The sequence below is a fragment of the Amblyomma maculatum genome, chromosome 3 (genome assembly GCF_055883805.1).
Source record: "Amblyomma maculatum isolate TAMU_Amacu chromosome 3, ASM5588380v1, whole genome shotgun sequence".
NCBI lineage: Eukaryota > Metazoa > Arthropoda > Arachnida > Ixodida > Ixodidae > Amblyomma > Amblyomma maculatum.
Window position 1 is genome coordinate 96,293,311 of NC_139346.1, and position 16,317 is coordinate 96,309,627.

At 43.1% G+C, this 16,317-nt stretch overlaps 1 pseudogene; it reads left to right on the forward strand.

Annotated features, from left to right (window-relative positions):
• Window positions 1-7,513: 7,513 nt before the first annotated feature.
• Window positions 7,514-14,935, forward strand: LOC146195381 (uncharacterized; annotated as a pseudogene).
• Window positions 14,936-16,317: the final 1,382 nt, after the last annotated feature.

Sequence of the window (16,317 nt, forward strand, 5' to 3'; positions counted from 1 at the left end):
TTTAGAACTTGTTTTGGTTGAAATTTGAACATGCTCTAAGAAATTGACACTGGGCGTTTGCTGTTGTCAGCCGTCCTTTTCACTCACATATGCCGAGGATCTTCATGATGTCATTCACATCATCACAGCACGATATCCTAATATTCAATGCATGTTATTGGGCGACTTTAATTTCTCTAGTATATTATGGTGTGATGGGCATTACTACTATCGTCAGTTTTCCGGTGAAGGAGGTAGTTATTTGAAACTAAAGAATGATTTCAACCTGTCTCAGCTCGTAATGCAGGCGACTAGAATTACGTTTACTACTTCTAACACCCGTGATCTGATACCTAATACTGCGCCTCATCCTGCCAATTCCATGACGTACCTACGAGGACTAAGTGACATTTATTGCTTCAGTTTTCTCTGCCTGCACCGTGCCTCGCTAATATTCAATGCATTTTATTGGGTGACTTTAATTTCTCTAGTATATTATGGTGTGATGGGCATAACTACTATCGTTCGTTTTCCGGTGAAGGAGGTAGTTATTTGAAATTAAAGAATGATTTCAACCTGTCTCAGCTCGTAATGCAGACGACTAGAATTACGTTTACTACTTCTACCCCTGATCTGATACCTAATACTGCGCCTCATCCTGCCAATTCCATGACGTACCTACGAGGACTAAGTGACATTTATTGCTTCAGTTTTCCCTGCCTGCACCGTGCCTCGCTAAGGTAACCACAAAAATTATAACCTTGATGATAAAAACACTGCTTATAATGCTATTAAACATGAGCTCTCTGACGTTTTAGATGATCACTTGCGGAGCTTTCATCACCAAGCTATGAATACTAACTGGAATTTATTTAAAGGAAGAGTTTAATTCTTCAGTGGTAAATACATGCCGAGTATAGTAAGCGAGTCGAGCAAGCAATCGCCATGGTTTAATTATTCGTTAAAAAGGTTGTGTAAGAAGCAAAAACACAATGTTCGCTATGCGAAATAATCCCACGCTAAAGAACGTTGGACTGCCTATCAGGCCACTGCAACCGAATACTAAAAGCGCTCAAACTTGTCAACGATTTGTTTGTCAAAATATGTTACCATCTCTTCTAGTTACAAAACCTAAGCAATTTTGGAACATAACCAACAATAGAGACAATTCAGATATTATCCCTAACGACTGCAGCGACCAACTAATAAAACCGGAACTGTGCGCAAGTGTTCTCAATGATATATGTGCTACTGTTTTTTCTAAACGTGTGGGCCCTGTAACCACTTCCTACCCCGCCACTGCCGGCAATGAACCCTATTGTTTTTGGTATTGATGGCGTAGACCCAACAAGAGATAAACTAAATGTTTCTTGGTCATGTGACGTTGATACATGAATTTCAAGTTATGGCTAAAGACTAAACTATACACTGCCATATTACTTTCTAATGTATTGCAGCAATCTCTTCTGACAGCCTGCATATCTGGACGACTAGAAGATCGGGAGAGTGGTTCTACTGCACTAATCTTTGGAAAAACATGTACCTGAATACAGGCTATTTAACGTTCTAGCGTTCCATGTAAATCCTATAGCATGTGTCGTTTACTCTCACCTTGCATTTTTAATGAAATCGAACGCTTTCTTTTTTTCAGATCATCAGCATAGATTTCGCGAGCCATCTTCCTGTGCAATTCAACGTTTATCGTTTACACATGCTCTAAATTCCATTCTTGACAAGATGTTTTTGTTGACTGTTTATCCCTAGAGTTTTCAAAAGTGTTTGACAAGGTTGCTCATCCTGTTTTTTTTTTTTTAACCAAGTAAACTTAACATTGATGCTAACATTCATGAATTGCTGAGTTCCTTTCTCACCAACCGTTTTCAGTTTGCCACAGCTAATAATACTTCTTTCTTCACTTCTCCAGTTAACCTGGGCATGCCATGAAATTCCGTGTTAGGACCATTGCTTTTTTTAAATTTATATTAACGCCTTACTCAGTTGCACATATTCATCAATTAACCTCTTTGCTAATGACTGCGTCATATACCGCAATATAACAGTGACTCTGAAGTAATTCTTATTTAGTCCAATACCAACAATTTCTGGACTGAGTTAACACTTCCAACCTGAAATTCAAAACCAATAAATGCAGGTACCTGCGTGTTTTTCATAATATTACATGGCCTTCATACTATCAAACACTAGAAACCTCAAATCGGCTCTCTTTTACAAATATCTAGGCGTATTTATTTCTTCAGATCTTTCCTGGAAATGCACGTAGACCATGTAACCGAAAACGCTAAGAGCATGTGGGGCTACGTGCGTGGCAACTTCAACTTTTCTTCTAGTTGTGTAAAATTACTCCTTTTCAAATATTTAGTTCATACCAAACTGGAATATGCTGCTTCTATCTGGGACTCCAGTTAAATGACGCCCTTTGATCGACTTCAATCCCTGCAGAACCAGGCAAATGGCTACATTCTTTCAAATTATAATCGTGACTCCAGCGTCACCGTTATGAAAGCAAGCTCATCATTCCAAATGCTTCCAAAACGCCGACAAATATTTAGTCTTTTCGTCCTTCACAAGGTATATGATGTCAATACCATTCTTCAGAATAACTGATACCCGCATCCTGTTACATTTTAGCTTGCATTGACTATCCTCATAAGGTTGGTGTTTCCTGATGCCACAACAATCATTTTTTCAATTCTTTCGTCCCCAGCACGTCAGTAATTTGCAATCACCTCCCTAGATCTGTTGTCGAAATTTGTGATAATTTGAGGTTCTAAGCTGCTTACCTAACCTGCTAATTGCATAAAACGAGCAGATTGTAGCATTATCATTGTCTTTCATTTTTAGCCTATATTTGCGGTCACAACAGTCTTTCAAAGCGGCTGTTTTGGTATATTACTGCGTTGAGCGTAATTAGTCCGCAAAAGTTACAATTATGATTTGTTTCCTTATCTGTGTTTTTCCTTTCCTTGAAATCAACTTGATATTAACTCTTTTATTGCATGGATATAACCTCTTCGCTTTTTGCATGTGAGCCACACTTATAATTAGTTATATGTGTACATTTTAGTGCTGTATAAGCCACGTATCAGGTTTCAGTGCGGTTACACTTGCCTGCGTTATGCTTGTGTGGTTTGATATTGCCGCGAAACGTTCAAAAACTATTTGTTGTTTTTCAACAGTCGCAACATGTGGCCGTATCACTCAGCGCACGGTACGTTTTTGCACTCTTTGTTTGTTCATGCTCATTGTTGTGAGACGCGCTGTTACCATTTTCTTTGTTGCGCAAGACACCCCGAGATGCATCGCAAATGATCCTAGCCATGCGCGTCTGTTTCTACAACGTTCTCGGTTGTGCTAGTCATTATTCGTGTCTTTATCTAGACATTTCTGTGACAAGTGCCCAGGACATTCTTACATCGACGACCGTTGAGCACGCTTGGTGCTATCTCGGCTTGCTTGGTGCTATCTATATATGATGCATACTACAGTATATAAATATATTTGTCTATATATACATGCGCCTTCTCTTTTTTAAGGTCTTCTCTCTGTCAATGTGAGGGATGGAAGACCCTTCAAGCTGTTTTAGATTCCAGCACTATTTTTTGGAGATGACAAAAACAACAATTTAAGACAACCAGTGAAGTGGCAACCTAGCACAAGCTGACTGTTCGTTGTCGTGCAAGTAATAAAATTCAGTTTATCCCGAAAATGATGGTGCTGTTTCCCTGCAGTGCTGATTCTCAGCTGATACTTCATCGTTGCTCACCACGTAAATGATTCAAGCCCGCAATCTTGCATGTCTTAATCTCTAAAAAAAATAGAGAATCAAAGCGTGCTGAGGCTAAATAGTGAAGCCACTTTTCACACAAAACAACAAACTAAAAGAAAACAGAGATGACAGACCTGTTACCATTTCATTCCTTGAATTTCAGTCGAGATTCTGGCTATGGCTACTCCATTACAACAGCAGTTGTTTTCAATGCATTACATTCCACAGTGATTATGAGCCCAAGAATGTAATTGGTATTTCAAAGCAATCGCATCATTTTCTATTCGATTAACAAAGTGTGCGAAAATCAATAAGCTTAGTCGCTATCGCATCCTGTAGTGACACTGATTTCATCATCAGGACGTGAGCCGTTAAAGAAAGAACACACCGACTCTTAGTTTTATTACCAGTCGCTGTCAGTTTTTTCCGCCAATACCTATAACTACAATTCTTGTTTAGAAATTCAAAGCAGATATTGTGTTACATTCGTTTGCGTTAAAGATTTATAAGATCCGGCAATCTCCTTGCTGGCGCTCGGCAGAGAGCAACGAGCTTTGTAAAGCCAGCTGTCTGGATATTTAGAGAAAAACCAACCTACAAGAGGCAGCCGGCTCCCGAAACATGTCATCGAATGTACTCCTGTCCTGCAGCTTTGTCTCAGAAATAAGCAACGCGCATTGGCTGAAGGTTTCCGATATCACTCACATCTAAACTTGCCTAACATGCTCTTTAAAAGCTTGAAGGCAGTTTTCGGCCTGATGCAAGGCTTACCTGGGCATTTTTAGACAGAATTGCGTACCTTCTAATCCATTCACTTTGGGAGAAACTACAACAATCGAAATTCTTTTATAAGGAAATATGCTGAAGCTGCTAAGTATTCATAGATATTGTAAGAAAACAATCCGGTTCATAAACGTTCTTTACGCAGCTGTTTTAAAATCTCCTCAAACATCTGTTTGTGGTCTAACAGAGCCACTGCGACTCTGCGTGGTTGTGGCCCTGCTAAAATCTTAACGCTTTAAATCCTTCATCGAATTTATACAACCAGGTTCGATAGCATGCATCGAATTGCAAGTTGCAGATAGTTCAGACTAACTTGTTCACCAACTAACGCCAACGTACGCCAGCCCCACGAAGCCGGAGCGCCAGAAGTGCAGATCGATGTGCATGAGAGTTGTATTTTCTTGTGCTCTACTTTTATCAGCAATAGCCTGATTTCAACGAATGAATTCCTTAGACAGATATACTTAGATAGCACTTCTTTAGTATAGAATCGGAACTATGCCAGTTGCGGTTCTGGGAGTTGCAAAACTTTTACGCACAAAGACACTTATGTCTGCGCGCCCTGCATGAAATGCTATCAGGGCGAAGGAAGCAATCAGCGAACTGCTAAAAGAGAAAAGAACGAAAATATGGCTCCGCGCGTTTTCCAAGTTTGAATGTTATCGGGCGTCAACATTCGTGGCTCGGCAACGCGCGGAAAATAACAGCGTGGACAGCGTCGGGGACTCATGCACCACAAAAGCCCGGCGGCAACCGGCATTACAAAAATCTGTGATAAATGTGCGGCCATATAAGTACATCGTGTTTATACACACAATAGGTACAGCTAACAAAGTAAGAATCTCAGTCATATCGCATGCGTGGTGCGGATGGGATAAGACAGAATTGTTGTGCTCAATTGAAAATGCATGCTTTGTTTGCGTGCAGCGTTTTTCAGCGCACAGCGATACTGCATTGCTAAAGTGCAGACTGATTTCTCTTTGGAGGGGTGAGTGTTCAGAAACGTCTCAAGGACGCGGCGCATAGCATTTTAAGCTCTGTGGTCTAAACTTAATCGTTTACTCGAGGTAACTATTGTTCTTAGAGCCATTATTCAATTCGAATGTTGGTTTTGGTTTTGAGGGGTTTAACGTCCCAAAGCACCTTAGGCTATGAGAGACGCCTTAGTGGAGGACTCCGGAAATTTCGACCACCTGGGGTTCTTTAACGTGCACTGACATCGCACAGCACACGAGCGCCTTGCTTTTCGCCTCCACCGAAAAGCTGCCGCCGTGGCCGGGATTCGATCCCGCGTCCTTGGGAACAGTAGTCGAGCGCCGTAACCACTGCTCCATCCCGGCGGGGTCAATTCGAATGTATTATTGTTATCATTTATTCATGCTGTTAACCCTTCTGAGGGTCATTACAAGCAGGCAATCAACACTACATACAAAATCAATAACACATCTAAAATTTCAAATGACAGAATACAGTAACAAACACTTTCAGTTACAATTATGCATACAACATCTCATAAAGCTGCTAAGCTGGAAAAAAAAAGATATAGAAAGGCCACGACGGACGGGGGACGACATGTTAGCGTTCATTAATGTATTGATCGAGACTTTTCTGGAATGCTGTTTTAGTGGCACTTTGTATGACAGGAGTAGGCAATTTATTGCAGAGCTCTATCGCGTCAGAAAAAAAGAAAAGCAAAATACGTTAGTGCGAGCGAAGTACGGTCTTATGGTTGCATTGTGATTCAACCTGGGGCTATGCTTAGCAGGTGGGTGTAAGTACATTTCCTTATGTATTTTTAGATCATCGTGCGGTATTTGGTGCAGTACTTTCAACCTTTGCTTTATTATCAGATTTTCTAACGACTCAATATTGCAGAAGTGCAACATTTCGGTGACCGAATCAGTCCTCCTATATCTGCAACAGATAAAGCGTGCCGCAAGAGGTTGTATTCTCTCGATATTATCATTGCAGTACCCTTTGGTGAGGATTCCAGGCTGCTGAAGCATACTCGAGCAGTGGTTGAATGAGTGTCTTATATGACAATAACTTCACATCCTTCGTTACACTCGACAACTTCGCTTTCAAAAACATAGCTTTATAAAAGCAGCCGACGAAATTGCTTCAACATACATGCGCCAATTTAAATCATGTGGAAAGTTATGCCCAAATATTTAAAGCTAAACACATTTGTCAAGCAATTGTTGCCTATAGATTACTGGAAGGTAAGTGGATTTTTCTTACTAGTAATATGTGTGAAAGTGGGTTTACCGTAATTAACTTGCATTTTACAATTTTGACACCAGCCACTTAAAGCATCGAGAAATTGGTTAATTTTAATCTGGTCTTCCATCTCGCTTGCGACAACACCTCATTGCATGAACTAGCTAGCATGAATTCGAATCACAGTTGCAGAATGGGCTAGAGGAAAATAGCGCTTCTCAGAATAGGAGCAGCTTCCATTCATTTCAACTTTATGCAAACGCATCACCATTAAGTACTGCACCTGCTTCATTATTACGACATGTACTGTGAAAACGGCGACTCTGTGAAAGCAATAACAAACGAATGACGCACCTCACATTTATTTTAAGCTAAGATCTGTGGTCATTACGCCTATAATGCCACCACGTATGTCCCACAAGACGTGACCCCTTGATGAAAAAATTAATTAAAATCTCCTTTTGTTTATTATGCAAGCTTTTTTCTTTGAAACTATGAAGTTCCTAGGAACCCTTATTTGCCAGGCTGAAGAAGACATTCAAGTCCAAGTGCAAAAATGCAATTAACAAATCAAGTGCAATATTAAAGGCGGTTCTGAAGAGCTTCGTCTCTTCGTAGCCCCGGCAACGCTGCAAGAGAGAAAACGGTTTGCGACATCAGTCGTATCTCTGAGCAGGAAGTGATTGCGGTCAAGAACGTCCTTAAAACTGCTATTTATTAAAAAAAAAACATATAGAGTGGAACATGTCTGCTAAGATATCAATCAAGCCTGGTACTATCATCTAATCATTGTAAAGACCGACACTGGAACAGCCTATAATCAGCGGTACTGACCAAATGAGCGAGTAATACTCTATTTGGCATCGAATTTTGAGTGTCATCGCTCAGTCAAGTAAGAAGAGGGCACTTCTTGTGGCAGCACTGAGCCCACAGACTATTCAAATCCTCGCCGGAAGGGTGGCTCCCCGGGCGCCGAACTGTTTGAGCTATGACGAAGTTATCAAAGCCTTGAATGAATACTGCGACCCTAAACGGAACGAAGTTTCGGAGAGCTGAAAGTTCTTCAGTCGTTGCCAACTAGAAGGAGAATCTATTCCGGCTTTCTTCGTCGAGATCCGCCGCATAGGAAACAACTGCAACTTCGGCAGTTGCCTTGACAGGATGATCCGAGACAGAATCGTGTGCGGTGTACGCTCAAGCTCAGTACGGAAAGAACGCCTTGCAAAACAAGAGCTAAATCAAGAGGAAGCCGAAGCGAGAGCAATAGCTGAAGCCGCGGAAAACGGTGCACAAGCAATTTTGCCAGAAGTAACAACACTATTGAAAATGCAAGCACGACGCCGGCCAACACCGAGAGACAGTGCCGATAAGTGGAAGCTTGAAACATGACGCTAACAGCTGCAGCTGGGACAAATCGCGCTGTTATCACTGTGGCCAACTTGGACATCTCGCAAAAATGGGTTCCAGTCGCCACGACAAGCAACACGGGGCTGCTGCACCTGCGCCTCACGGCCTAACATTAACAGTGCAGGAAACCACATCGTAAGATTGCTATCAACATTCTCATATCTGAACTTTGCTGTCGGCGCGAACAAAGTGTCTCGAGCCGCCAATTCGCCGCACATTCAATTGGGGCGCTATAGAACTGGCAATGGAAGTAGACACAGGATTACCAGTATGTGTCATAGCGCGACAGGTTTTCGATAAGCATTGCAAACACTGGCCAAACTTGAAGCCTTCGCATCAGAAACTTTCGTGCTACGCTGGAAGGCTGCCAGTGTTAGGCGAGCTTCAACTAGCTGCTACGCACCAAAGTGTGTCAGTCGAATGCAAATCTCATAGTACTAGACTAAGCCTGTGCGGGCGAGATCTGTTAACCTTGCTGGATCGGGCTGGCGTTCCGGTATTGCAAGTCAGTAAAAGAGAAGTGGTAGTGGCGGGAAAATCCAGAAGCCACATCAATACCTTGCGCAGTAACTACGAGGATGTCTTCTCAGAGGAATTGGGCCTGATGAAGGGACCCCCAGCCAGCGTGATGCTGAAAGACGATGCGGTTAGCAAGTTTTGCAAGGCTAGACCGCTTTCGTACGCGATCCGTGACAGAGTGGCAAAAGAGTGCGACCGGCTAGTGACGCTAGGCATAATATCGCCCGTAAAATATTCGGACTGGGCGACCCCCGTTGTACCAGTGCTTAAGAAAGATGACACAGTCAGGATTTGCAGGGATTTTAAGGCCACCTTGAATCCCTCTTGTGTACTTGAGCAGTATCCCCTTCCGGTGATCAAAGACCTGTTCGTGTCGTTCAGCGGTGGTGAAGTTTTTAGTACACTTGACCTGAAAGGTGCCTACAACCAAGTGCCGCTAGACGAAGCTTCACGCAAGCTGTGTGTGATTAATAGGCACAAAGGGCTCTTCTATTACAATAGGCTGTCGTTCGGCATTTCATCTGCTCCTGCTATATTTCAAAGGAAGATGGATACTATTCTAGCGGGCTTGCCTGGAATGCAGGCATACTTAGATGACGTGTTGTTGTCTGAAAAGGCGGCAGACAACGGATCTCGGCTGAAGACAATGTTGCAGCGATTCGAAAGCACGGGGTAAAGCTGCGATACGACAGATGCAATCTCAGCCAGCTATCGGCTTCTTTACCTGGGACACCGTATCGATCGTCTCGGTCTTCACCCGACGGAAAAGAACGTGGAAGCTATCATGAAAGCACCGAGCCCTCGTAACGTGAGCGAGCCGTGTTCTTTTGTCGGAACGCTAACATTTTATGCAAGGTTTCTGCCGAACTTGTCAACCATGTTGACCCATTTTATCAGTTACTAGAAAAGAATGCGCAATGGCTGTGGAGCCACCCCCAGGAAACAAAGTTCGGTAAGGCCAAATAGTGTCTCAAGGATGCCGAAATGATTGATCATTTTCACCCGTTAAAGGAGCTGAAACTAGAAGTCGACGCTTCCCCACACGGCATTGGCGCAGTACCTTTTCACCCAGTAGGCAGCGTCAACAGACCGATCGGATTCCGTTCAAGGACTCTCACGAAAGCTGAGAGGAATTACAGCTGGAGCGTGAGGCGCTGGCCCTAGTTTTATGGGGTCACGAGGTTCAAAGACTATCTGTTAGGCCGTGAATTCACCTTGGTTACAGACCTCCAGCCTCTCCTCGGATTGCTAAGGGCCGACCGCCCGACACCCTCTATGGCTGCAGCCCGCATTCAGCGTTGGGCATTCTAACTGGGAGGATATCGTTACAAACATCAGTACACTCCCGGAAGGCAACTGTTGAACTCGGACGCCTTCAGCAGGCTTCCGCTGCAATTACCCGGTCATAGCATCCATGGAGACCCAAGAGCCGCAAGAGTACGTTTTTTCTTTGGACAGCCTGGACGAAGGCCCAGTCACGCCCCGAGAGCTGAAAGACCTTACAGCCGTCGACTCGACACTATATCGCGTCAAGCATTACGTGCTACAAGGTTAGCCTAAAGATAACGGCTGGAAATTCTTGTGGACTAAGGACTGCGTCATACTGGCTAGGCAGACACATGTCAGCGCAGTTTACCGGATACAAAACAAATCTGGCCTTGAGTGTTCGAATAGGTGACGCGTTTTGTATTTTTTCGTTGAAATCTTCACCACGCCGTACATAAGTTCTAATCAGATCGATGTGCATTTTTCTAATCTCTATCACTGCGTAATAAATTTCAATGCGCGTAGTCTGCGTAAACATCATGATGAATTCCAAGCCTTCTTATCTTCTTGTCGCTACATATTTTCAGTTATCTGTGTCTGAGACATGGCTATCTAGTGCTCATCATAACTTGTAATGCTTTTCGAATTACTACCCTGAATATTGTCACTCTGTTTCTTCTTGCCATGGCGGTTCTGCGATGTTTGTTTCTGTTTGCATAACATATAAACGACGAATAGATATGTGCTTAAATTTGACGGTCTGCGGGTCTGTTTGGATTGAACTGGATCATTCTGTACTTGGTATAGATGATAAGAATGTTGTAATAGGCTGCATATACAGGTTCCCAAGTTCTGATATTATGGCTTTTGGTGAAGCTCTCGACACTGTACTTAATGCTTTAGCAAAATATAATAAGCGTGTAGTCATTATGGGAGATATAAACGTAAATATACGAGACATTAATGCTCATAGTGACCAGTATGTTACATGTTTTCAGGGGTATGGAACTGAATCATTACTCAACCTTCCAACTCGTTCAACTTCACCCGAGTCTGGCTCTCTCATTCATCATGCACTATCCAATCTTCTTTATCCTCCATCAGCTTTTATTATTACGGTAGATATCACTGATCACTATCCTGTAGCGCTCACGTTTCAAAATAGTCATCGGACCACATTATAAACTTTCTCCAAGACCGTCTTTGATCTCCCACATTTTCTTAATTTAATCTCTTCTATAGACTGGTCGAATATAGCTTTGATGACTGATGCTCAATTGGCATATAGTACTTTCTCATCTATAATTACTGATTGTTTGGCTTCCTGTACATCAACCGTTATTTCTCACAAGCATTACTCATTCCCTGACAACCCTTGGCTTACTAAAAACCTTCTTAGAGTCTTAGAAAGAAAGAAAATATACACAGAAAAACTAGAAGACAACCATATAACACTCGCCTACATCAATGTTATAAAATGTACTGTCGCACCTTGACAGTACCTTTGAAGAATGCCAGGAAACGTTGTTACGCAAATGAAATTTTTAGCTGGGGCTCTAATTCAAGTAAACAGTGGCGCCTCATTAACTCTTTTCTCAACAGGAACTCTAATTCATCTATATAAACCGTCATTCATGACGGAATAGCTGTCCATAGCCCTGCAGACATTGCCAACGCTTTCAGCGAATTCTTTTCCTGTCCACCTTCAGCTTCTACTTCTACGTACACTGACTCTCCCGCTTTCTCTGAGCATTCATTCTTTCTGGCCCCTACGTCACCTCCTGAGGTTAAAAGCACAATCTTGACCATGAAAACGTCGTCCGCTGGATTAGACAATATTCACGGAAGTAATATGAAAGCGATTGTAGATACCATTGCTGGTGTCTTCGTCAATATTATTAACTTAATTTTTTAATCTGGTGTTTTTCCTCAAGAACTAAAGGAAAGTAAAGTCGTACCTATTTTCAAAAAAGGAGACAGAAACCTCCTTAATAACTATTGACTCATCTCTATCCTTCCATTTTTCAGTAAAATCTTTGACAACCTGATTCACTTAAGACTCTCTAATTATATAGAAAAAATTAAAAGGCTGCATGCGAAACAATTTGGATTTCGGCATGGTTTTTCCACTAACCTCGCTTTGACGTACTTAACCGGCAAATGAAAACTTGAAATAGATAAAGGTAACTACGTCGCCTCTGTCTTCCTTGATTTTACTAAGGCTTTTGACGCAATTATTCACAATATACTTATTGCTAAACTAAGTCTTATGGCATTGATGGGATCCCTTTAAAATGATTTCGTAGCTCTTATCTAATCGAGAACCAACAGTGTATATATCAGGTTTTTTTTTTTCTAATAAAAATGTTATTAACATGGGTGTCCCGCAAGGCTCCATTCTTTTTTATATATATTTATTTATACAAATACCTCACAGGTTCCAAACATGGAACATTGTGTGAGGGGGAGGGGTTACAGTGTATCAAAAGGAACAATGGTACATAGTTCAAAATACAAAAGTTAACAGTAATACAGGACTGGAACTGCAAATAAGTATTAGAGCATGCATGGAAAGTAATAAACCGAGGATTATGACATTATACAATAGTTAGCGGCATTGGACGAAATCAACCTGCACACAGTGAACGCAATATAAAAAAGTTATTCTGACTGCAAAAAGGTACTCAATTCGTTTTTGAATTTTAGTGGGTCAGATATGTTAGCGATGCTTTCGGGAAGACCATTCCAACCCTTTATAGCCCGTGGCAAGGCAGAGAAGGTAAATGCATGTGTTCGGCCGAATAGACGTTGAAAACCTATATTATTATTCAGGCGGTGGGAGGTGCGAGTCGGTCTAGCAAGTGGCACTGTTGATGCATGGTGACTGTAGATTAGTTTATGTAGCAAGCAGATAAGCGCGATATCCCGACGTAATTGTAAACTTGTGAGTGATAAGGACAACTTGATGTTAGTCACGCTGGTATGGCGGCTGTAATCATGGGAAATAAAACGTGCTGCACGGTTTTGAATAGCTTCTATTTCTAACTTTTATAAATGATCGTCCTAACTGTCTCTCTCCTACCACCGATTGTATCTTTTATGCAGATGATACTACCCTTATCTTGTCACATAAATCTCTGGATATCTTGACATTCAAGCTCAATTCATATCTGATTAACTTTGCTGCTTGGTGCGTCAAAAATGGTATTGTGATTACCCTACTAAATCCAAGTTCATGGTGTTCAGCTCAAAGCTTACTACTGTTCCAACTTTTCTTGCAATTATCTCTTACCATATATATACCTCAGTTAATTGTACATTTCTTGGTGTTGAACTGGACCACCAATTGAAATTTACCACCCACATTCAACAACTTCGAAATAAAACATTATATGGGATCAGAATTCTTCTAAAGGAAAGTTATTACTTTAGTTTACATACTTTAACCCAACTTTATTATGCTTTCATTCATTGTCATATTAACTATTGCATCATCTCTTGGGGTTAGACATATCATTCCAACCTTTCTGCACTTCATATTATACAAAACTAAGCAGTCCGGATAATCACTTGGTCAAATAGGGATTTCTCCATTTCTTCTTAATACTCTCACCTTAATATGCTTCGTATTTCTGAGCTCATAAACTTTAACCTTGGAATATTAGCTTATTTTGAGTTAAATAATTGTAACCTTCTACAGTACATTCATATGCAAGAACTGATCACTCGAAATACTACTAGATTTGCAACCCACAATAATTTTGCACTTACAAAAGCTCGAACTAACTATGGCTTTCAGACTGTCGGGCTTTCGCTAATAAAGCTATGGAATTATTTACCTCATTTTCTAAAAACCATCTCCTGTGTATCTTCATGTAAACGTGAGATCCGCTCATTTATTGTTTATTCCTGATTCCATTTGCCCCCCCCCCCCCCCCCGCATATTTATGCGGTTTGCTTCCTTTAATCCCGTTTTAGTGTATTTGTTGCTTGCGTTTTAGAATGCTGTATTGTTTTTTTTTTTTAAATTTCGCTAACAAGTTTTAAATCATGCAATGCTGCTTCATGTTGTATTTTGTTCCTTTTTCGTTTGTACATACAGGTCCCAGTACAGCGTCAACCTTTGGGACATCTTTCTGTAACCTTCTGTATAATGAAGTGATTTATTTATTTCTGAATAAACTTTGAAATTTGAACTTTGAAGCTCGAAAGGCCTTCAGCCCTGCCGGGCTGCATTTTTTCACCGTCGACTTGAGCCCTCCCTAGCACATGGGTTAATTTATTGGGGCCATCGAGTCGATCTATCTGCCGGTGCGCAAAAACGATTACTGCAACTGCGGCATGAAACCCACTAAGGGTCGTCGCAGATGAGATCTATTGCACGATCGTTGTTTTGGTGGCCAGGCCTAGATTGAGGAAAGGTCGACTCAGTGCAAAAATTGCATCGACAATTTGCCCATGCCGCCAGCCGCTCCACCAGCAAGCTAGCCCCAAGCGTTTGAGAAATGGTCATGCATCCACGTGGATTTTGCCGGGCCGATAGAAGGTAAGCTGGTGCTTGTGCTAATCGATGCGCACACTGAATGGATAGAAGCGCTCCACCTGAAGCGAGCTACCACGACAGCTACAATCCACTGTTTACGGGACATATTCAGCCGATTTGAAGTGCCCAGAATGATAGTTTCCCATAAAGGAACACAGTTCACTAGTCGTGAATTTGCAACATTTGTCGAGAATAACATGTCGCACATTAGGACCGCCCCCTTCCACCCGCAGTCTAATGGAGCTGCCGAAAGAGCTGTCTCAATGGTGAAAGATGGTCTCCGGAAGTTGGGGGTTGGCAAATTGGAGCATAAGCTTATGCGCCTACTGCTCAATTACAGAAGGACACCCCAGAAGAGCGGGAAGCCTCCATCAGAGATGCTTCTAGGACCACATAAGATCGCGCCTGGATACCTGTTTCCCGAAGGGTAGCGCGGAGACGCACCATTGGATAGCCAGGAGTGGCTGCCCCAAGTAAAGAGTCGTGTGCACATTCACAACTATGGAACAGGACAGAAATGGATACCAGAGGTGGTGTGACATCTACGTCTGGGACCAGAAGGGTTACAGTAGAAACACCTGGAGCAATTGACCGGCGGCGCGTGAACCAGCTATATTTTTGGCCTTCAGAAACACAGTCACCCGACACTGCGGAAGACGCGCACCTCGACATTCAGGCCAGAGGAATTCGCATCACAGCTCGATGTGACACTCCAAGAATCTGCTTCGCCGCCTGCAGTCGGGGATTATCATGCTTACGGCGCCTTCCCGTCACTTCCGTTATTCGGGGCGGTAGTGCCAAGCGAACCCGCTCAAGTCCTATGACGCTCAACACGGACGAGGGAACAGTTCACCGATTTTAGGAGGAAGAAGTGTTGTGTGCGTGCCACACACTGCACACGCATGAAGGTTTCTATCTCGCCATGTCCCTCTTGAATTCCTTCTCTCCCCTGGATTACTTATAACCAGCCTCTGTTGCAATAAATGCTGTGTCCTACCTGCTTCGTTCCCAAGCGAATACGTTCGTTCCGTTCTTGCCGTGGCCTATCGGCCGCGGCTATTTTACATGTGGTTAGCCACGTCAGTCCGTGGCGCCCGTTCCCTAATCTGTAGCGCCCGTTCCGCGCCCTCGGAAGTCGGATGTGTGGCGTACGCGCGACCGCAGGCCAATCTGCTACCACTTTACCGTGCATGCCTGTATCGCCGTGTGGGACTTCGTGGCTTCGAACCCGATGCGCCCTGTCCACGGAGTGGCCAACGGCCACTCGGAATTGAAGCTCATCAGTCGGCCTGTCAGACACCTGGGAAATAAAGCCGCTATGACTCAGGATCGTTACCTCCGCTGCGGTACCGTTCTCCGGACCATCACCGAGACGCCATCTATCCTGAGCGGTGTTCTCCCAGTCCGCGCCGGGCAAACTAATTTTAGTTGTCTCCGGAGGCAAGGCCGCTGCTGTCGGAAAAACTGCAAATCCTTGGCCGCCGATACACCGATACGCTGATTTCTCACAGGGACAGGGTAGAGACCGCATCCGACACACCACTTCTGATTTGTGCGTGACACTTGACGGAAATGACACGATCGCTTTACTTGATGCTGGTGCAGACTATTCAGTGATGAGATACGCCCTCGCCGAGGAGTTGAGAAAAGTTTTGACGCTATGGTTGGGCCCTAGCATTCGCACGGCTGGAGGTCACCTCACTAGCCCGGCCGGAAGGTGCACCCGAATCGGCCTCTGCGATTTCGTCTTCGTTGGGGAATTCGTTGTCTTGCGCGACTGTTCGAGAGATTTGATCCTGGGGCTCGACTTGCT